This window comes from Carlito syrichta, unplaced genomic scaffold, assembly GCF_000164805.1.
Source record: "Carlito syrichta isolate Samal-C Ts95f unplaced genomic scaffold, Tarsius_syrichta-2.0.1 Scaffold255152, whole genome shotgun sequence".
Classification (NCBI taxonomy): Eukaryota; Metazoa; Chordata; class Mammalia; order Primates; family Tarsiidae; genus Carlito; species Carlito syrichta.
In genome coordinates this window covers 334,594-359,152 of record NW_007199248.1, presented here as the reverse complement: position 1 = coordinate 359,152, position 24,559 = coordinate 334,594, and the positions used below count along the sequence as shown (strand labels likewise).

Genomic DNA, 24,559 nt, shown 5'->3' with positions numbered 1-24,559 from the left:
AAAGCAGCATCAAGGAAAACTCAAAAAAGATATTGACCCTAACATTATCATAGCTGGGGACTTTAATACCCCACTCACAACCCTAGAAAGATCATCAGGACAAAAAATCAGTGACAAGATCCAGAACCTCAATGTGACTCTTGACCAAATGGACTTAATTGATACCTACAGAACACTCCACCCAACAACCACAGAATACACATTCTACTCATCACTGCATGGAATGTACTCTAAGATTGACCACATACTTGGCCATAAATCAAGCATAAACAAATTTCAAAAGATCAAAATTTTATCATGCACCTTCTCGGACCATGGTGGAATAAAAATAAACATCAACACCAACAAGGTTCCCCCCAAACCCACAAAGACATGGACACTAAATAGCATGATGCTAAACAACTCCTGGGTAAATAATGAAATTCAAACAGAGATCAAAAGATACCCAGAAACAAATGAAAACGAAGAAACATCTTACCAAAACTTCTGGGATGCCATGAAATCAGTAGTAAGAGGGGAATTCATATCTCTACAAATGCACATAAAGAAAATGGAAGGATCAAAAACTAACAGCCTAACAAATCACCTTAGGAAGCTGGAAAAACAAGACCACCAAAATCCTAACTTCAGCAGAAGGCTCCAGATCACCAAGACTCCAGATCATCAAAACAAAAACCCAAATCCGGGACGTAGAAGACAAAAAAAGAATACAAAAAACTCATGAAACAAAAAGCTGGTTCTTTGAAATGATAAAGAAGATCTATTGTCTCCTAGCTAAACTGACCAAGAAAAAAAGAGAAAAAGCCCAAATAAATACAATCAGAAACACAAAAGATTAAGTCATATCTGATCCTAAAGAAATACAAAAGATCATTAGAGACTACTATTTACAATTGTATAGAAACAAACTTGAAAACCTTAAGGAAATGGAAGACTTTCTGACATTACACAACCTGCCTAGGCTGAAACAAGAAGAAATCGAGATCCTAAATACACCAATAACAATCAAGCAAATTGATTATGTAATAAGAAAACTACCTACAAAAAAAGCCCTGGACCAGATGAATTTCCAGCAGATTCTATAAGACATTTAAAGAAGAGCTGATGCCAATCCTACTGAAAGTATTCCAGGTGATTGAGAAAGATGGAACTCTCCCCAGATCATTTTATGAAGCTAACATCACATTGATACCCAAGCCAGGCAAAGACCCAAAAAAGAAAAAGAACTGCAGGCCAATATCTCTGATGAACATAGATGCCAAAATTCTCAACAAGATCCTAGCAAACTGGATTCAACAACACATCTCAAAAACCAACCATCATGACCAAGTAGGTTTCATCCCTGGGAGGCAAGTCAGGTTCAACATCAGCAAGACAATAAATGTAATTAAATGCATCAACAGACATCAGAAGAAAAACCACATGATTATATCATTAGATGCAGAAAAAGTTTTATAAAATCCAGCATGCCTTCTTGTTAAAAACCCTCAAACATCTAGGCATACATGGAACATACCTCAAAATAGTAAAAACCATCTATGAGAAGCCCACAGCTAGCATACTCCTAAACAGACAAAAATTGGAACCATTTCCCCAGAAAACTGGAGCAAGGAAAGGATGCCCACTCTCTCCTCTCCTGTTCAATATAGTATTGGAAGTCCTGGCTAGAGCAATCAAAAAAGAGAAGGTGATCAGGGGTATCCAAATAGGAAAAGAGGAAGTCAATTTATCTCTCTTTGCAGACGACATGATTGTGTACCTTGAAAACCCAAGAGAATCTGTCAAAAGTCTCCTTGCACTGAAAAAGGACTTTGGCAAAGTCTCAGGGTATAAAATAAATGTGTAAAGGCAATCGCATATCTTTACACCAACAATAAACGAACAGAAACCCAAATAAAAAGCACAATCCCATTCACAATAGCCACACAAAAAATAAAATACCTTGGCATCTTCCTAACCAGAACGTGAAAGATCTTTACAATGAAAACTCCAAAACACTGCTCAAAGAAATCAAAGATGACACAAACAAGTGGAAACATATCCCACGCTCATGGATTGGAAGAATCAACATTGTGAAGATGTCCATCTTACCTAAGGCAATCTACAGATTTAATGCAATACCCATCAAATTACCAGCAACATTCTTCTCAGAGCTAGAAAAAACAATACAGAAATTCATATGGAAAAACAAATGACCAAGAATAGCCAGAACAATCCTCAGCAAAAAAAAAAAAAAAAAAAAGAAAAAGCAGGAGGTATCACACTACCAGACTTCAAACTTGACTATAAAGTTACAATAATCAAAACAGCTTGGTATTGATACAGGAACAAGCATATAGACCAATGGAATAGAATTGAGATTCCAGAAGCAAACCCTCAATTTCTCAACCAACTCATCCTCAAGAAAGCCTCCACCACCTACCACTGGGGAGAGGAGAACCTATTCAGTAAGTGGTACTGGGAAAACTGGCTGACCACATGCAGAGGATGAAAACAAGACCCCTATCTATCCCCATACACAAAAATTAACTCTAAATGGATCAGAGACCTAAATGTAAAACCTCAAACCATAAGAACCTTAGAAAATGCAGGACACACCCTTATGGAAATTGGAACTGGCATCCAATTCCTGAATGGAACCAGAAACACACAGGTCATAAGAGATAAGATAAATCAGCTACTGCATCAACAGAAAAAAAAAAAAAAAGAGATAAGATAGACAAGTGGGACCTCATTAAACTGACAAGCTTCTGCAAAGCCAAAGAAACCACCAAGAGCAAAGGGAGACAGCCATCAGACTGGGAAAAAGTATTGCCAACTCCAGGTCTGACAAAGGCCTAACATCTTGGATCTACAAGGAACTGAAACGTGCTGAAAAGAGAAAAACAAGCAATCCCATTACAAAGTGAGCAAAAGATATGAACAGACACTTCTCAAAAGAAGACATATGAGCAGCCAACAGACACATGAAGAAATGTTCAACCTCACTAATCATCAAGGAGATGCAAATTAAAACTATACTGTGATACCACCTAACTTCAGTCAGAATGGCCATTATCAATAACAAAAAATAATAGATGCAGGAGAGGATGTGGTGAAAAGGGAACAATTCTACACTGTTTGTGGGAATATAAACTAGTGCAAACTCTGTGAAAAGCAGAGTGGCGACTCCTAAAAGCTTTAAATATCGACCTCCCATATGACCCAAACAGTCCCCCTACTGGGAACATACCCTGAAGAACTCAAATCACTCTATAAAAAAGTTACCTGCACACATTTTTTTATTGCAGCATTATTCATAATAGCAAGAACCTGGAACCAACCATGCTGTCCATCAAAAGGACCGGATAAAAAAATGTGGTACATATACATGATGGAATACTACGGGAGCAATAAAAAAGAACAAAATCATAAATTTTACAGCAGCCTGAATGGAACTAGAGTTTATAATACTGAGTGATCTCTCACAGAAACAAAGATCTGAGTATCACATGTTCTCACTCATAAGTGGACCTTGAACATCTATAGTAAAGAAAAGGATTGACAGTGGTGGGAAATTATTGGGGGGGGGGCAGGGAGGGGACGGGAGGTGGGATTAACTGTGGCCAATATCTGTCTGGGGAGGGGGAGACACCCCTTATCAACAAGAGTGCCTGAACAATGCATATTTGTATACCTTATGCCTAACTGTACCCCACAATTTTAAAATAAAAAATATGTTAAAAAAAAATCCAGGAAGACACAAACAAATGGAAATATATTCCATGCTCATGGATAGGAAAAATCAACACTGTTAAGATGTCCATCCTACCAAAGGTAATCTAGAGATTCAATGCAATACCCATTAAATTACCAACATCACTCTGAGAACTGGAAATGGTATACAGACATTCATATGGAAACATAAATGACCATGAATAGCCAAAAAAAATCCTTAGCAAATGGAACAAAGCAGATGGTATCACACTTCCAGACTTCAAACTTTACTATAAGGCTATGATAACCAAAACAGCCTGGTATTGGTACAAGAACAGGTATATAGACCAGTGGAACAGGATAGAGATTCTGAAAGCAAAGTCTTAATTTCTTAACCAATCATCTTTGAAAAGCCTCCAACAACAACCACTGGGAAGAGAAGAACCCATTAAGTAAATTGTGCTGGGAAAACTGGCTGATCACATGAAGAAGATTGAAACAGGACCCCTACCTATCACCAAACAAAAAAATTAACTCTAAACAGATCAAAGACCTAAACGTAAAACCTCAAACTATAAAAATCTTAGAAAATGCAGGAGACACCCTTATGAAAATTGGAATTGGCAACCAATTCCTGATGAAAACCCTAAGTGCCCATACCATAAGAAATACGAAAGACAAGTGGAACGTCATCAAACTGATGAGCTTCTGCAAAGCAAAAGAAATCATCAAGAGAACAGGGAGACAGTCCACAGAATGGGAAAAAACATTTGCCAATTGTATATCTGACAAAAGTCTAATAACTAGGATCTACAAGGAACTCAAATGTGCTGAAAAGAAAGAAACAAACAGCCCTACTAAAAAGTGGGCAAAGCCAGGCTCGGTGGCTCAGCCTGTAATCCCATGTCTTTGGGAGGCTGAGGTGAGTGGATTGCCTGAGCCCGCGGGTTCGAGACCCGCCTGGGCAGCGAGACCTCATCTCTATAATAAATCAAAAAAAAAAAAAAAAAAAAATCATCCAGGCGTGGTAGCACATACCTGTAATTCCGGCTACTTGGAAGGCTGAGGCGGAAGGATCGCCGGAGCCCAGCAGGTCGAGGCTGCGGTGGCCGGGAGCGGCGACTGCACTCCAGTCTGGGCGACAGAGTGAGACTCCAACTCAAAAAAAAAAAAAAAAAAAAAAGTTGGCAAAAGACATGAATAGGCACTTCTCAAAAGAAAATATACAGGCTGTTATATTTTCAGACACATGAAACAGACACATGAAAACAGACATATGAAAAAGTGCTCAGCCTCACTCATCATCAGAGAAATGAAAATCAAAACCACATTGAGATACCACTTAACCCCAGTAAGAATGGTCATCATTAATAAAACAAACAACAGATGCTGGCCAGGATGCAGAGAAAAAGGAACACTTCTACACTGCTGGTGGGAATACAATGTGTAACCTGTTTGGAAGACAGTGTGGTGATTTCTGAAAGAACTAGAAATTGACCTGTATGACCCAGCAATCCCCCTATTGGGAATATACCTGGAGAAACTCAAATCGTTTTACAAAAAAGATACCTTCACATGCATGTTTGTTGCAGCTCTATTCACAATAGCAAAAACATGGAACCAACCATGCTGCCTACCGAAGCTGGACTGGATAAAAAAAATAAATGTGGTACATATACACAATGGAATAGTATGCAGTCATAAAGAAGGACAAACATATGGACTTTGCAGCAACTTGAATGGATTTAGAATCGATCATTACTCAGTGATCAATCACAGAAACAAAAAAACAGTAATATATGTTCTCACTCATAAGCAGATCTTGAACAATTATCATAAGGGATTGGCAGTAGTGGGAAATTGCCAGAGGAAGAGCAAGTAGGGTTGGCAGTTGATGAAAACTGCCAGGTGAGGGAGGGGCACAACTCATCAACAAGGGTACCTGTATAATCAACTTTTGTATACCTAACCCTGAATTGTACCCCACATTTTAAAATAAAAATTTAAAAAATCAATCGGTGTTTATGAATTAATAAATGAAGAAGTGCGCAAGCAATGCATGTTCACTATTAATTTAACTGCCAAAATATTTCTGCCTATTCAGAGAATTAAAAAGACATACATAAACACAGACTTATCCTTCAGGAAAGAAACTGGAGACAACTTTAAATAAATAAATATTAAAAACAGATTTTTTATTCACAGTCTTTATACGAAAGTTTTTGCAGATACGTACAATTTTTGCATGAAGTTGACCGTAAACTAATATCATTACTTTTACAGTGTAAATTAAGGATTTATTCATGTACATGTATTGAATAAATTAAATATCAAAACTTGTTACAGTTACAAATCCCATAATCCATGGGTTCCAGTTACAATATTACGAAGTGATTATGAATAAAATATTTAACTTCATTAACCATCAGAGGTGATAAAATACAATTTTGGTAATTAAGCTGAGCATTCTAATGACCCGTCCCATTTTCAAAATCTTGTTGCATTTTCTGAATGAAATATTTTGTTTCCTAAAAAACAGTTATTAAATAGAGCAACATATAGGTTTTCCTGTTCCTACTCTGACTTTAATACCAATAATGGCAACATTTCCCATTGTTTGATATTTAAAAATAGCCTACTCTTACCCATATATAACTTATTTTATTCATTATCAGTACTATTTCATATGATTCAGTGAAACTATTCCCTGAATTGAAAAACCAGGGCACTAGACACAAGAAGATATGGTTTTTTTTTTTCCTTTTTGATATGTAATTTATATTCACAAACCAGTTATATTTATAAAAATTAAATTATGTTACCTAAGTTTTATATACCTACCTTTGCTTAATATGATTTTTTGAATTAAAACTTTGTCATAAAATTGAAGCCCATACTTGAATTTTACCTATTACTATTATACATTTTTGCCTTAAAATATTTTGCCACACAAAGTCATACTAATCCAATGATTCACATTCACAAAAACAGTATTTGATAAACCTAAGCAAAAGCTAACATTCATTGAGCACTTATTAAGTTAGTGTGCATCAATTTTTTCATTCAATTATCCTATTCAAGTCATAATAATATTTATGTTTTTTTTAAAATGAGGAAGTTGTGCAAGTATGCATAGCTAGTAAATGGTAAAAGTAGAACTAAATCTTAAGTAGGCATAGTCTAGATCTTGCACAATAACTGACACCCCATATAGCTGCTCATAAAATTATGAAGATATTTGGAACATCATTCAGGGCTTATAATGTTTAGTAGCAATAAAACCCATATTTTTGTGAATTTGAATGTATTTATGTATATATACATTTACACATATATGTATATATACACATTTATATTATATATATGTCCATATATATACATACTGTATGTGTGGTATTTGTATCCTTTTTTTGGGGGGGGGTTGGAGTCTCACTCCGTCACCCAGACTGGAGTGCAGTGGCCGCTCCCGGCCACCGCAGCCTCGACCTGCTGGGCTCCAGCGATCCTTCCGCCTCAGCCTTCCAAGTAGCTGGAATTATAGACACACGCTACCACGCCCGGCTGATGTTTTGATTTATTGTAGAGAGGTCTCGCTGCCCAGGCGGGTCTCGAAACCGCGGGCTCAGGCAATCCACTCACCTCAGCCTCCCAAAGGCGTGGGATTACTGACTGAGCCACGGAGCCCGGCTTATTTGTATCTTTTTATATGCATGGTGTGGGTATGTGTGTATTTTCTATGTACATATTCATACTTGTGTGATTATATAAGCATAAAATATATAAACATGTAAGCATATGGTTCTAAAGGCCTTATTATATATGTGTGCACATAAAAAGGGCATATTTCTTTAAAAATCTCTTTAAAAAGGTAGTTCAAATAGCATATGTGTCAAAATGCTTACAAGGCAGCTTCTTCAGGGTTTGTAATTCAAACAATGCAAAATGCAGTGTTTTGGATACAATGGTGTTAAAGTCATGTCACTTCTTCCAAAAATAAATTTTAATGAAAAGAAAAAAGCAAAACACAAATACTAAAGCATGATTGAACTTAAGTCTACACGAAGCCTTCAATTTGAGAATATAGATCAGTTTTCATTTGCATAAGTAGGTTCATAGTAATCAGAGAACCAAATGCAAACAGTAGTAAAGTCTGTAGTTAGTTCTGTGATAAATAGGAGAAAAATGGTTTAATAGCAAAAGCCATAATTATCCACAGCTCTCAGTTTACAATTAGTTTTCTTTGACAGTTATAGTCATAAATGCCAGCTTTAATCATGTGTTCAGGTCGAATTAGACCCTGCCAATGCTGGAAGAGATCTAATCCGCTTTCTTTCCTACTCATAATGAAATAATAATGCAAATTTGCTACATTGATGGGACGACCCATGTGAATTTATTATAGGCTTGGAGAAGTCTCTTGAAAGGGATAAATTCTTTCTGGGTACAGACTTGAGGTAATTCAAACCAGACAAGAAAAAAAATGGAGCTGTCATCAGAGGCCAGGATATGGAATGGATTTAATTTGTATGAATAGGCTTTTTAATAAGTATAACAGGGCTAAGCTCTAGCTTTAGTTGGGGAATATTATCGCTGTCAGTTTCCAAATCTGGATGCACTAACTTTATTTGGAAGGATAAAGACCATCTCCAAAACTCATTTACTGTAACAGCACAGGTCACTGTAGCTAAAAACACACTGTGCAGCAGCCACAGTGAACAGGTCTAATTGTGGGAGATAAGTCAACAGGACAAATTATCTTCATCAATTTGTCAGTGTCAAATGCAGTTGACATTTCCAATTGTTGTAAGAATATATATTTTAGGTTACAGAACATGTCATTGAAATAGAACACATTTCTTTCCTTTTTTTTTTAGAAAGAAGTATGTTAATTTAATACTATCTAAAGGTTAAACAAATCTTTTTTCCTAGACCAAGAGAAGAAAACATAAGTAAGGCAAATTTTGAAAACAAACCTAAAAACATGGGCTTCCATCATATCAGTACACAAGGGACCAAAGTTGGACCATTATAAATATTTCAAGCTGCTAAAAATCCATGTTGTCTGCCTTATATATATTTATTTCCTTCCAAGGATATTTGATATACTCAGTGTTTCCTCAATTACCCTAAACAGTGTCAGTATCAGTGAAATATGTGAAAACTACATTATTTGAATAATGTCACTTATTCGCTTGACAAGACACTTAATAGACAAATCAAGGAATGAAGAGTGATCAATGCAGCACAGAACAAAACTTAAAGTCAAAATAGGTATTTTAAGTTTAAAAAATCCTTTTCAGCCAGGCTCGGTGGCTCTGCCTGTAATCCCGCGCCTTGGGAGGCTGAGGTGAGTGGATTGCCTGAGCCCGCGGGCCTAGCCAACTTGGCGAGACCTCATCTCTACAATAAATCAAAAATCAGCCGGGCGTGGTAGTGCATGCCTGTAGTTCCAGCTACTTGGAAGACTGAGGTGGAAGGATCGCCGGAACCCAGCAGGTCGAGGTTGCAGCAGCAGGGAGCGGCCACTGCACTCCAGTCTGGGCCACAGAGTGAGACTCCAACTCAAAAAAAAAATCCTTTTTTTTCAATTTATTGGTCGGATCCATGGAATAAATTGTATTACCTTATATTCCCCCAAGATATAATAGATTTTATTGATTTTAAGAGTTTACAGGTACTTTTCAAGTAATAGTTTTTATTTAAAGTATTTTAAATTTTAGTGGCAAAATTTTGAAATAAATTGTTTTTTCTAAAATTTTCACAGTACTCTTATTAATCCTGTCATACACATACATACACACACACACACACACACACACACACACACACACACACACACAGTGGATTATAATATCTTTATGCAATGAAAAGTATCATTTATTTTTGTAGTAATATAGAAGAGTTCACTGGTATTATATGCACCACTAAAATTAAGGTCACAAAATAGATAATCAAAAATTAAATCACAGGCAAATTCAATATTTCTTTAGAAATCATTCTGAGAATAGCAAGCATATCAAAAGAACTCATTTCTACTGCTTTCTAGTTTGCTCTACTCATAAAAACTCCTTTGTTATGAGTTGGCATTTAATGTTTTTCCATTCAGCAAAACTCCAAATCATGTCTACCTACCTACTATGCTAAAAGAGCACATTTTACCCTGTGACAGTTGCACTATTCATGTTACAATTATGACTATAGCAGTGTAAGTAATTACTGCATCATAAAACAAAGAAGGAATCTACATCATTACACAAGCTCTATGAACAATAGCTCACCTTACAAATTATATATTACAATACACCAAGAGAAATTTGGGAGAAAGCAACAAGTGAATGACAGGGGTTTTGTTCATGCAAATGCTTTGTGATTTTTATATTTAAAAATGTGCATTTGATGACAAAAATGTTAAATACTACAGGCGAAATTCACAGTAAATTGCACATCAGATAGGTTAAATGCCACTAGATAGAAATCAGTGGCAATATGAAGTTTAGGCACTTTTTTATAGAGTAAAAATACCTCAAATATTGTTTCATGGGTAGCAAAAATAACTAAGTTAACATTTAATACAACCTATGGATTGCAAGGAAACTCTTGGAAATGAAAAAGCTGTATTATTTGGCTCACAATGCAAAAGCAACAGCAAATATATTCTTAAAATGCATTCCTCGAAAACAAGGTGACAGTAATTAATATGCAGATTATCACATTATTTTTCTTTGTTCTATATAAACCACCAATAGTCATAGTCATATATTCCTATGACAATGAAAAGCAAAGCAGGTGTTACTAGGTTTTTGCATGTATTATTAACAAAAAACTCACAAACTAATTAAAGTTTTATATCATGAATTAAATAGTATACATTACAGTTTAATTAATTATCTTAAAGTAAGCAGTTAATAAGTATTAACTAGGATTATTTTGTTATTATGCATATTGGATAATTTGGGTCACTTACAAAGCATCATCAGTGTTTGAAGGGATGAGACTAGAGAAGAAACAGTTACTGGATTTTATTAAAGTATGAAAGTTGAGATTTATAGGACTAATATAAATCAAATCAATAAAATTTTGCATTGTGTTAGGTTATGCTATTAAGAGAGATGGTCTAAGAATCCACTGAACAAAATGATTAATAATTTAATCTTCCTGTGTGAAAATGAAAATTTTCATGTTCACATAATATCTCGTGGTGGTTTTCCTTCACTCACTTTATTTTACTTTCATTGTCCACCAAAAGGTCAGAAAGGAGAGGACTTGTGCACCTTATTCTTGAGAAACTGAGATACTCGGGTAGAGGTGGTGACATACACAAGACCAACTCGAAAGATGTCTGTCCTTAGAATTTTAGAGAAAATGTCATTTAATCAATCACCTAAATTTGTACTTGAGGATAAGGAGGCCCTGAAATGACAAATGACCTGCTCAAGTTCAAATAAATAGATAGTCGCAAATTTAGAATTAGAAACAACTTTTAAAAACTTCAATTGTACTTTTCATCACTTCAGGCTTTAGGTTAATAATAAATAAAAGACGCAAATCCAGGCCATTTTTCCTGAATCAGAAGAACACTGGATTTTCTAGATGGTGAACAATGTTAAAAAAAAAAAATTTTCTTTCATTTTTCTAAAAGTTTAATAGCTTTGAGGGACACAAATAGTTTTTGAACTGGGTTTTAAGAGTACCCATCACCCCCACCTGTGGACATTGTACCCAATAAGTGATTTTTTTATTCCCCTATCCCTTCCCCACCTCCTGCTTCTTAGTTTCCCATGACCATTTGACATTCTCTATGTCTTTAGATATCCTTAGTTGAGCACCCATTAGTAAGTAAAAACATGTAGTGTTTAGTTTTCTGTTCCTGAGTTTGTTTGCTCAAGATGATGATCTCCAATTCCATCCAAGTTGCTTCATTCTTGTAGATAGCTGAATAGTATTCCATAGTGTATATATCCCACATTTCATTATCCACTGATCAGTTGATAAGCCTTCAGGTTGATTCCACATCTTTGCAATTATGAAGCATGCTGCAATGAAATGTAGGTGCAGGTGTCTTTTTTACATATCAATCTCTGTTCCTTAGGGCAGATATTTAGTAGTGGGGCTGCTGGATCACATGAAAGATCTACTTTTAGTTCTTGAAGTAATCTCTATATCACTTTCCATAGAGGTTGTACTAATTTACACTCCCACCAACAGTGTATAATGTTCCCTTTTCTCTACATCTGCATCTGCATGTGTTGTTTTTCGATTTTTTAGTAATGGTCATTCTGACTGGGTTAAGGAGGTATCTCATTGTGGTTTTAATTTGCCTTTCCTTGATGATGAAGAATGTTGAGCATTTTTCATATGTTTGTTGGCCATTTGTATATATTCTTTTGGAAGATGTCTGTTCATGTTATTTGCCCACTTTTTCATGGGGTTATTTGGTTTTTAAGAAAAATTTATATGACTTGTGTGTAGTGGACAATTGTTTTTCTGTCCTGCATTCATATTTCCATCATCTCCTTTTACTCAAACTCTCATTTCATGAAATGGACAAGACTAATCCTTTTTTATCATTAGAGATGGGCATGAAATCTAGGCTCTTTCAACATAATCACAAATCTGGCCAAAGTGAGAACTTCATAAATAGGCTGAATAGAATAACACCCAAAACAATCATACAAAACTTTTTGTGCAACTACAGAATGGGAAAAAGAATTAAGGTCTTCAAGCAAAGACGTTTTAAGATAACATAAAAGTCATCTTTCCAAAACATGTGAAGAGCTTTCCTGAGCAAAACCAAAGTAAGTGGAAGGGGAGTGAGCAATAAAGTGACTTCTCATAAAGTTATTTGAGTCCTTGGATTCATCCCTACCTGCTCTATTAGTGAACATTTTAAATATCTGTTTCAATCAGTTCTCTTGTTCACTTGAGCCAGTTTGAATTGGGTTTTGCTCAGTTACCATAAAAAATTCTACTAAACTCGGTTTTCTAACAAATACTAACATGGATAGCTCTCTTCCTAATGGAAGATAAACAAAATAAAAAACAAAAGAGTGTGTGCCTTTAAAGTCTCAAAGAAAAGAGAATATTGCCCTACAGCTCAGAGGAAGTACCTATCAATGCAAATGATTTTCCAGATACCTATTAGAAGCTACAGGAGAATATAGGTGTGCAGAGAAAATTGGAGGAGATATGTCAGAAACAAGGAAACTAAAATAAGAAAAAAAAGTAAGTGGATTTGAAATAAAATTTTGGTTAACTAAGGCAATAAGTATAAGTGTTTAACAATGGTGAAGCTTTAATTGACGTTATAGAAAAAACTCGAAAATTCTTTCAGAAAGCAGATGGAAATTATGGAGAACATGATATACATATGGATAATAGAGCCTGAAGAACAAGCTGTCACTTAAGAATCAAATTATGAAGAAATAATTAATATTCATTTTAAGTTGAAATTGTGCCAGAATACCTTTGCCTAACCAAATTGCATAAGATATATTATAGATTGTAAATTTTTAGAATTTTGATAACTTTTAGAGGCCTAACTCAGCATTTGACATGATTTCAAAAGTCTTATAAGTGGTCATATATTTTAAATGGTAATATACTTAAAAATTGAAATGTGGGATTGTTTTTAATACTTTGAAAATATAGATTTAAAAAGAACACTTTTTAAAATTATCAGGATATTACATAAGTATTTACAAACATAGATTATAAAATTAAAATAAGATTTATGAAATTCTAAGAATAAAATAAATTTGAAATTCTCACATCTTTAAAAGTCAACAGATATTTATTGAGCACCTGCATGGTGCCAAGAAATGTTCTAGATAACGAGAAAACAGTAATGAATGAGACAAAGCACAAGGCCCTGCCTTTAGAGTGAAGGGAGACAAAAATAAAGCTTAATAATAAATCTTCAAAAAATTTTAGAGTTTGTTAAAGACTATAAAGAAAATACACAATTAATACCAGAGTAACTGGGATAGGAAGTTACAAGTTAAAACATTCACAATAATAATTTTTATATTTTGAAAATATTTATTTAAATGTCTGCATAAATTTGAAAAAAAAAAATTCTATGACGTTGGTTCAAAGTCTACAACATACTTAGTAAAGTAAAATTCTAACGGAAGTGATACAGTGTGAAGATGTGAACGGAAATAAAATTTTAAAAGCTATAGAAATGGACATCATTCATGTAAAGCTGTAGCATGGCTTAAGTTCTCCCTATATTCTTTCCATACAAGTTTTTACTGAATGTTTAAAAGATGTCCAAACAAAGGAAAATGCCAGTCTCATTCTTATAGTTGCATTTTAGTCTTGTGATAATTATTTACCTGGTATTTTGTATAATGTGAAATGAAATAATTTGGTAAATAAGAGCACACATCTTCTGTGACCCTTTGTTTCAGTCTGTGTTTTTCAATTAAATATTTTTTTAGGATTCTCAGATCAAAAATACAGGAGGCTAAAATAATGTGATACCATTTCCTATTCACACCAGATGTGTTTAAGAACAATGTTCAAAACATATTCTCTTGCTAGATAATGGTTAATTCTAATCCAAATGAAGGAGGCAACATTGCAAAATACCGAATGAACTCTCAATATAGTCACTTTGAAAGGATGTGAGAGCGGCACCTAGCAAAGGTATTTTTCTTCTTTGTATGTTAATTCGATTCACACCTGCCACCACTTCAAAATGGTAATACTGGAACGCTGCTGCTTCCTGGATGGTAGTGTTTTAGCCAACTTCCTACATATTCTCTGTCAGTCACAGTACTGGAGGCCATTGGGAGAATGCTGTTGCTTGTAAAAAAGTTATTTGCAGGGAAAAAGCTATTAAGGAATGGGTCCTATTAAACCAAAACCATTTAAGAGGCTGGCTCACCTTCCATTTTAGATCCTGGAGCAGGATGAAAAAGACGTGAAATATTTTAGAAGTGCTATCTAATAAAATGTATGATTTTCTACATTCATTACTTTAAAAAATGCAATGTTGTTATATTTTGTCAAGTATTTATACATGGGTATAGCATTTTTTAAAAACTATAAGCCGGGCTCGGTGGCTCAGCCTATAATCCCCCACCTTTGGGAGGCTGAGGTGAGTAGATTGCCTGAGCCCATGGGTTCGAGACCCACCTGGGCAACTTGGTGAGAACTCGTCTCTACAATAAATCAAAAAATTAGCTGGGCGTGGTAGCGCGCGCCTGTAGTTCTAGCTACTTGGAAGGCAGAGGCGGAAGGATCACCGGAGCCCCAGCAGGTCAAGGCTGTGGTGGCCGGGAGTGGCCACTGCACTCCAATCTGGGCGACAGAGTGAGACACCAACTCAAAAAAAAAAAAAAACAGAAAACCATAAGCATTTCAAAAGATTTTTAAGGTATATTCATATAACAATAAGAAAATAATTTTAAATTTAAAATATAATCAATACTTCAAATCAAAATTGAGGTCATGTTTGTCTTTTGAAATTGATAATCTCTATTATTTTATATTATGAGAGTGTTACAATTCTATTTCAATTCGTAATTAAATATAATTTGCTTAGAAACACAATGAAGAACTGGAGCAATAATCTGAGCAAGTCAAAGAAATAAAATATATTACATAGTTCATGCGAAAGTTTCTTTGACTTATCATTTCTATTTCATTTTGCATTTGCTAACCCAACTTTTATCTAAGTATGACCAGCACAATCAACCTACAGAAATTTCAGTAGGAATAGCATCATCAGTTTTCATGACTGATATTTTTTGTCAAAACTATTTAGATATGACAACTGTGACCTCACATTTGTAATAAACAGTTTTAGCAGGAATTCCCCTATTATAGTAGGCATAGTTTTACAAAACATAATATTTGATGTTTTTATCAAGTTTTAAGATACATTGTGAATAACTTAACACTTGAACATTGTATAAACATTCTGGAATAATTTTTTTTTTTTTTTGAGTTGGAGTCTCACTCTGTTGCCCAGACTGGAGTGCAGCGGCCACTCCCGGCCACCGCAGCCTCGACCTGCTGGGCTCCGGCAATCCTTCCGCCTCAGCCTTCCGAGTAGCTGGGATTACAGGCGCGCACTACCATGCCCGAATAATTTTTTTTTATTTTATTGTAGAGATGAGGTCTCGCCTGCCCAGGCGGGTCTCGAACCCGCGGGCTCAGGCAATCCACTCACCTCAGCCTCCCAAAGGCGCGGGATTACAGGCTGAGCCACCGAACCCGGCTCAGAATAATTTTTATTGGAAATATGAACATACTTCTCTTCACATATTTTTCTCCATTACCTTCATCTTATTTGAAAATAGACCTATATTCTAGAACTTTGAATTTTTGTGTTTGAGAAAGCTTATGCATTAAATACTTTTCTACAGAAAAGTATTTTTATGGTTTACTTTTAAAGTTTTATTTTTATGCATAAGATATTACAAAATAATTCTAAATGTACCCAATTTTGAAAATAAATTTGGCATGCTGATCATTTTGAAGAGGTGTGTGTGTGTGTGTGTGTGTGTGTGTGTGTGTGTGTGTGTGTGTGTTTGTAATGGGAAGTTGAATTTCTTTTTTTTTTTTTGAAATGCAGAAATATTTATTTTGGTTTCCTTCATTGTTTTTGGAAATTCTGTTTTGGTTTATAAAATATAGAAATAGCCAACACTTAAAGCAAACATTCAAAACTCCAATGTGACAAATTATTGACTTTTTGTGCAATTAAGAATACATATATGAAGTTAAGCTACCAAATAGTGTTATTACAATGACAATTCTTTAGTACAAACCCTGTTGTGCTTGTATAATACATTTACTCTCACATACCCAAAAACAGTTGCTTCAAATGTATAAATGACAGCTCAATTCAGTCAAATGTGGCAAAGACTTGCAATAAAGTGAAATGCTGTTAATTTCCCAAATCAACTTAAAAAACATCCCTTGAGAAGTTAATCCTGGGAAATGATCTTTTCAGATTTCTACATCTTAGAATTTTGGCTTGTCAAATACATTTCATAGAAATCAGGTAGCAGTATAAGAACATCTGTTTATTACTGTCCATTTCAATAAGTACATCTACTCCCTTAATATTTTTAAAGACATGCTTTGCCTGAGAGTTTATTTGGGGGAAAGAAAGCCAGTTAACCACAACATGATCTTTTGATATGAAAACCACATTAAAGACCCGTTGGCCATTACACACAAAGTGAGTGGGTCAGTAGATAAAGTAGACAGTCGTTGAGGCATCACAGTTGAGTGTGACTGACCCAGGTCGTTCTTTCTTTCTTGAAATGCTTGTCTCCACTGTAGACTCTAAGGCAGATTTTTTTCATAACCCCCGGAAGGGATGGAGGGAGGGAATCGGGCCTGGAGAGCAGAGTCCAGGAGCCTTGTGCCGGGGTGAGAACCCATCGCTCTGATGAGCCACCGATCGCCAGAGACTCCGCACCTGCACTGTTCTGAGTTGGATCTGCCCCTCAGTTTACCGGAAACGTCACGCTCCAGCAGGACCCACCCGAGACTGTGAAGAAGAGCATGAATCTCATAACCTTTATGAATCGGAAGAGTCGTGTGAGTGCCTGTAAGATAGGGAAGGGACGGTGACAGGGATTAAAAAAAATCTCTGGTCCATGTGTGACATTCTCCAGCCAGAACAATTCTTGTTTTTCAAGGGACAGTTTCCCTCCAGTGCACTGTACTCTTTAGAGCAGCAGATGGCTGCAGAATTTGCAGCAACTAGCAGACATCTCAGAAATAGCAAAGTCCTAACCCCTTGGTTAGAAAAACAGGGAGACAAAAGCTTTAAAACCCACCTTTTTAACTGAGGAAGTCTCAAATAACTTAGGACATTTATAAGTTCCCCTTTACAATTTTTAAGGCTCATTTGGAAATTGTTGATCACCATAAACATGGTCTGCAACACAAGATGATTGTAAGGCAGTGTTCTGTTTCCTCTAATATTCCTATGACAAGATCCCAATGAACAAGTCCAATGCGAACGCTTCCTCTCCTGCACTTGCTGTACTCAACATGAAGGCCATCAGTGGAAGAGACTGTGGAGGGGTGCCATTTCTTCCAAGCTTTCTTCCTCCCGTTAAACCTTGATGGTGGAATAAAGTTCACCTATCTGCGACCTGAAATAGTTCCGTAGTTCTGGCCTTTTTGCCTTCATTGTTGGAGTCAAAATGCCATTGTCGATAGAAAATAATTCAGGGTGTAGTGTTATACCCTTGACCTGCTCAAATGGTTTTAGACCAGAATCCTTCCCAAGCCTCACCATGTCTTCTAGGATAGCTTTCTTGACATCCTTATTTCTGCACAATTCCCCAAAGGATCCATCAAATCCTCTCTTTCCGGCCCAGGAGCCTAATGTCTCAATGTCTGGTACCACAATTGCTATGAGAAATGCCTGCAAGCTTTCTCCGTGCACAAACACCTGAGCAACAGGTTCACTTCGCAGGTATATGTTTTCAATCTTTTCGGGTGCTATGTATTCTCCTTGTGCCAGTTTAAATATGTGCTTTTTCCTGTCGATGATCTTCAAGGTGCCATTTGGTAGCCATTTCCCAATGTCCCCTGTGTGTAACCAGCCATCTTTATCCAAAGCTTCTGCTGTTTTTGCTGGGTCTTTCAAGTAGCCCTGGAATACATTCGGCCCTTTCACACACACCTCACCTTCGCCCTTGGCAGCCATGTAATTCATTTCTTCCACATCAACAAGTTTTATAAAATTGCAAGGCATTGGGGCACCAACATGGCCTGCTGTCCAGTCTCCAGGCACAGTCAGGCAGCACCCAGCAGTGCACTCAGTCTGTCCATAACCTTCATAAAACTGACAGCCAAGGGCCGCTCTCAGGAAGGTCAGCACAGTGGCAGACATGGGTGCAGCTCCCGTGACCATCAACCGGACACTTCCGCCTAGGCTCGACTGTATCTTGTGGAAGATCAGCTTGTCCCACAGGCTGTTGTTTCGAATGATGCCACTGCGAAGTTCTGCTTCTTTCCTCTTGGAGGCAAAGTCCAAGAGCCATCGTTTCAGCGTGGTGTTTGCTTGACCAAAAATTTGGTCAAACACCGGGTTCAGCAGTCTCAGAACCACAGGAAAGAGAGTGGGCTGCAACACCTTGAGATCATCCATAAGCAGCCTGATGTCTCCTTGAAAAAATCCTATTTTAACTCCATGACACAGCATGACACACTCTACAACTCTCTCAAACATATGGGCGAGAGGCAAGAAAGATATCAAAGTATCGTCTGGGGAAGGACTGACTGTGTTCTCTGTCTTTTTCACAAAAGCTGAACAATCGCTCACTACATTTCAATGAGTGATCAGTGCTCCTTTGAGGTTGCCTGTAGTTCCACTTGTGAAAGAAACTACTGCAAGATCTTCAGGTGCTGGAGGCTTGGGCTGCCGCCTGTTGGCTCTTCCCAGATCCTCCAACGCCTTCATGCTGATGATCTCCACCCCAGTCTTCTTGCCTCGTTCCACCAGCTCACTGCTGTAGGCATCCATGAGAACTACGACTTTAAGGCCTGGTGTTAACTTATTTTCTACACCCTCTAATAAGAGTTTGGCCTTCTCTGGTCTGTCAACAAAAAATCAGAGAGAGCTCAGCTTTGTTGACTATGTACGTGATAGCTTCGGTCCCTAGAGTATCATACAGTGGAACGACCACCATTGAATAAGCAAAGCATCCCTGTTCAATAATCACCCACTCAGGTCTATTTTGAGCAAAGATGCCAATGAACTGATCCGGGGCGGCCTTGAAGCCCTTCTGGATCAGCGCTGAACCTATGTACTCGGAGCGCTCTGCAACCTGTTTGTATGAAAGCCATTCATAGAATCGGTCTGGTTTCCGAGAGCCTGAACAAGGGCCATTATCGCCACTTCCACTGACTGCATGGAGAGGTCACATGATGGTCTCGGGGCTTTGGGTCTCGTGGCGTACCCGAAAGTGGTGAGGGCGGCCAAAGCTCCGAAGCCCATGAGTGTGTTGGTTGGGAGGGTGCGCACGTATTGTCGGAAGTCAACCAGCTCTGGCACTCGAAAATACCGGAACAACTCGTGGGCTTGCATTGTCCTGTGTTGATAGTTCTCTAAGCTGAATTCTCCCCGGCTGGCCCCGCCGCTCCGCCGCCGCCGGCTGTCACCGCGGCCCACTCCCTTCCCCGCGCCGGCTCCGGATGCTATTTAAGGCGCCGCTGCGGCCGCGCCAGGCAGCCACTGGTGCGCTCGCTGAATTTCTGAATATAATTGTAACTCTCCTGACTTATTTATGGTGTGATCATAGGTTTACTTTTATTGTTTTCTCATCTCATTTGTGTCTCATAAAAAGCATCTGAGTTGATAATATAAAGTTCTTAAGAAAACTGTGTGGATATAGTTTATGCTTACTGTGTGGATATAGTTTATGCTTACTTTTACTGTACATAAATGTATTTTTATAAAACAGATTGTGTTATAATACTGCTTTGTAATCGGATGTTTAAAATTTTAATAATGCATAGATTTTTTTGCTTCCATGACTCCATAGTCATTACATACTTCAACCCACTTCAATAAAGGAAAATTTTCAGCTACTCCACTTTAGTTGCTTATATCAGAGTCACCATTTACTTCAATGTGACTAAACTGGACAGACACTTTTTAACCACCATCTTGTTTGCAACACCTGTTATATGAGACACTATTGATTGCTCACCAAAAACAGTCTCTAATCCCCTCTATGCCAGAACACCCTTTACCTAACTAACACTCAGGTATCTCCACTAGGATGTTTTAGCACCTCTAATACAATCCGGACATGATCAAAGTCTTCCTGATTTCATCACTGCTGCCTTGCCTCTCAAAAAAATACTACCACTCTGTTATCACTCCATATATCATAAATGACACATAATCTGCTTATATTCAAGTCACAAACAAGAAAGTCCTTCTTGACTCCATAGTCCCTTCCTCACTTGTACCTATAGTTACATATTCTTTTTAAGTCTATTAAGTGCCTCTTTGTTTACATATCTATTGCCACCAACTAGTATAAGTTACAATTTTCCTTCTGTCTCTAGCACATGACAGTCACTTCTTTTTTTTAAAATTTTTGATAGAAAAGCAGAATTTACTGAAAGGACAATAAAGCTCCCAGAGTGGTAGGAGACCCAAGGGGGTTTTCCTATAGCCACTTCTTAACTAATCTTGCATGAATGAGAGAGAACCCTATGAAATTACCAACATTCAACCATTGCTATGAGAATTCCATATATTAAACTTTATACTAATTATCTCAAATTCATTTTATTTACTTTTTCTAGGGTTTTCTTTTAAAAACACAAAAACATGAGTGTCCAATGAATATTTATTGTATGAGTAAATGTGTGCGTTTATATTTTTAAGTTTTTTAACTCACCACCAATTTTTGCTATAGCTTATTCAAATATTTCACTTGAATGAAAGATTTCATAAAGAACATTTTGCATACACATCTTTATGCACATGTCTAACTACTTTCTCAACACATATATTGAAGTAGAACTATTGGAGGCCTATCTTTTTGAATCACTGACAGACATGCCCAACTTTCATTCTGAGAGTTTTAATTTTCACATGTTAACCCTGAAAAAAAATCAGTCCATAATTCAGGAAAGTATCCTTCAAAAAGTCTGGAAATGATTGCTTTATTAAGAATCCTCCAGAAAAGAGTGTGCACATTCAAATGAAGTTCACTGGAGATTATTTTAACTAAAACAGTTAAAGCAAATAAGTCATCCTTGTGTCTTGGAGATTGTCTAAGGTTTAAAAATTTATATATTTAATTACAAATTTTGTTTAAGGAAAAAAATATTTTCTTTGTGTTTTCTGAAAAGTGTACATTAGTGTTTTCAGTTGTCCCTGATGCTGCAGTTTTCTAAAGTACAAAATTACATCTACTAAACTTAAAGTTACACCAAAAATCAGCATTATGACTTGCTAAATGAGGCTTAGACATTTAAATCTTGATTTATATGTTACTTTCATTTTCAGCTAAAGATTTCCATCTAGAAAATGATGGCTGGAAAAATTGCAAGATGTTGAAATAATAGAAAATAGATTAAAAGCATTACCTGAGAAACAAAGAAGTGTTAGAGAATTTTGTATGTGTGAAAAACTTCAAATTAAGTTGTTTGAAATACTCATCAATACATTAAAAACAAAAGTGAAGTGGATAAATCAGATAACTCATCTTCCAGTTTGGGGTATAGTACTGGGGAATCACTTACAGTATTTTAAAGATTGTGACACTGTGAAGACATGAAATATTTACTCTTTTGAACTTTAGTTTTAATCTCAATCTATTACCTTATCTTAAAAGATGTTTAATGTTCTGTGTTTTACGTAGAATTTTTGTTTGATGTAATTTCTGTTTTCATTTTAAAGATGTAGAGTACAATTCAGGATTAGGTATACAAGTGGTCATTGTACAAGTAATGTTTGGACCTCCCTTTGGTTACTCACTTCGTGTGTTTGAGATCAGGTACCCTTACTGATATTATATGACACTCCCAACCCCTGGCAGTTTCCCTCTACTGCCAGTCCCTTTTTTATAGTATATAAAACTTAAAACTACAACAAAAAAAGGATATTCTGAATAAGATAAATAAAATATCTGAAAATAAGAGCACTTTGAGTGAGAGTAGACACAGTAGGACACAGAATTAGAAAACTAGACTTAGAACAATAGCCTATATGCAAACAAGCACTTAGAGAAACAAGAATGGAAAAAAATAAAATACAAGAGAATATGTGAAACACCATAAACTTTCTAACCTATGTGAAATTTGAGTCTCAGATACAGAAGTGAGATAAAATGAAATTATCAGTATTTGAAGAAATAATTGCAAATAATTATATAAAACAGGTAAAAACTTATGTAAAACAGGTAAAAAATTCTCAGTGAATTTCATGAAGATGAAAATACTATATTGAATTATATGTAGGATTAATAGAAATAGAAGTGTATCCAATCACATCAGAATGAAATTATTGAAAATAAAAGATGAGAAAACTTTGACAGTAGTCAGAGGAACAAATGATGCATTACCTTCAAACAAACAGTAAGATTGATGGCTGACTTTTCAACAAAAATAGTCAAAGCCAGATGGTGGTTTAATGACATATTTAAATGCTAGAAATTTTTCCAATATACAAATTTATACTCAGAATAAATATTCTTCAAATGTGAAATAGCAGGTGTCAGACTTATCCTACCACTATAAACAGCTATAAAACTGGAAACACTGTATGAAGAACCTTTTTTTAGACACTGGAAAACATATAGCACGATGATATTATCTATGAGAGAAGGAAAATACATTAGGTGAACATCACACTCACTAAGATTTCTACCTGGGGGATCTTTCTGAATCATACCAGAAGGAAGGGGAGCCCCATATGGGACAAATAATCTTTTGTTGAAGAGGAATCATTTAAGTGCAATATGGAACTCCTAAAGCAGCTAAGATTTAGACAACAGGATATTAGAATTAGAATTGGTGATTCAATTGAATATCCCTCCCTTAGATGTAGGACTACTGTCATACTAGAGTAAGAGCTACCACAGAACTTCCCTAACAAATCCCAAAAAGGAAACCTGATCATGAATGATAAATTAGCCACCTGTAAGAACAAAACTCATCGTTCTTTTAAAAGAGCCAACAGAACCCAGACTTTCAACAATGTCACATCCACAAAGCCAGCATAAAATCACAAATGAATACCCATATACAGAAGACAGATACTGTGATCTATAGTTAAAAGGCAAAAAAAAAAAAGTTGAGAGATGCAGAGATGTCACTGAAATTAGCACACAATAAAATCAGAATTGCTACTATATTTAAGTTCAAAGAAAACTTATAAGCATCATGAAGTAAGAGGTGGAAAATAATAAATATATAAACTATAAAAAAAGAACCAAATGTTTTTGCTTCTGGTCATATATAGTACAACCAGAAAGTACTTTTGAACTTTGAACAATAATCAGCACAGGGTTTGTAAGTCTGATAGAAGAGAAATAAACAAGATTAATTTTATGATTGCCCATTGGCCAAATGTCTGGAGGTATTTTCTGGACCTTAGTGTAGTGAGGAGGAAATCAATTACAAGAAACATTCTATGTTAATGAGATAAAGATCAGAATTCATGAATGTAGAGGCAGCTGGAATATATGGGGGAGAATATCTCACAGGAAAGAGTTATGCATAGAAAGAGCTTCAGAAATCCAAACTTCCCTTTAGTTTTGAAGACTAAGAGGCAACTACATAGGATTATATTTCATAAGACTGAACAATAAACAACTAGCTTGGATTTGTAAGCAAACAACTATCGAAACACACAGTAGAAAATATATACGAATTCAGACAAGAGTGTGGAGATATTAAGGGCTTTAAGCAGAAACCCTGGAAAGGCTATACACACATTTTGAGTAGTGATAAATCATTACTTGAATAAGGACAATTTTAGATCTCTAACAATGAACACAAGCTTTCAAAGGATCGAGTTAATTTACAAATAACTTGTCAGAAAAAACTCAACATTTACAAAGAAAAGTAAAACATTCCAGGCATTCAAAACATAATATTTACAATTTCCAGCATTCAAAAAGTACTAAAATAAATAGCAGGAAAATGTGGTCCACAATCTAAGAATAACAAGTTATAATAAATGAATCCATAAATCTATCTGCAATTGGCAAACAAAAATTTTAAAACAGATATTATAAATATATTTAATATGCTTAATAAGAAATATGTTTAACAAAGGAAAGCATAAATATAATGAAAAGCAAAATATATAGTATAAGGAGAAAAAAGAGATTGGAGAGATATACAATTAACTGAA

The 24,559-nt window shown here is 35.9% G+C and overlaps 1 pseudogene across 1 annotated transcript; it reads right to left on the bottom strand.

The window, feature by feature from the left end:
• Window positions 1-17,638: 17,638 nt before the first annotated feature.
• LOC103253863 lies at window positions 17,639-19,915 on the bottom strand (annotated as a pseudogene). Its single transcript, XR_002481599.1, has one exon. The product of XR_002481599.1 is annotated as a long-chain-fatty-acid--CoA ligase 1 pseudogene (transcript).
• Window positions 19,916-24,559: the final 4,644 nt, after the last annotated feature.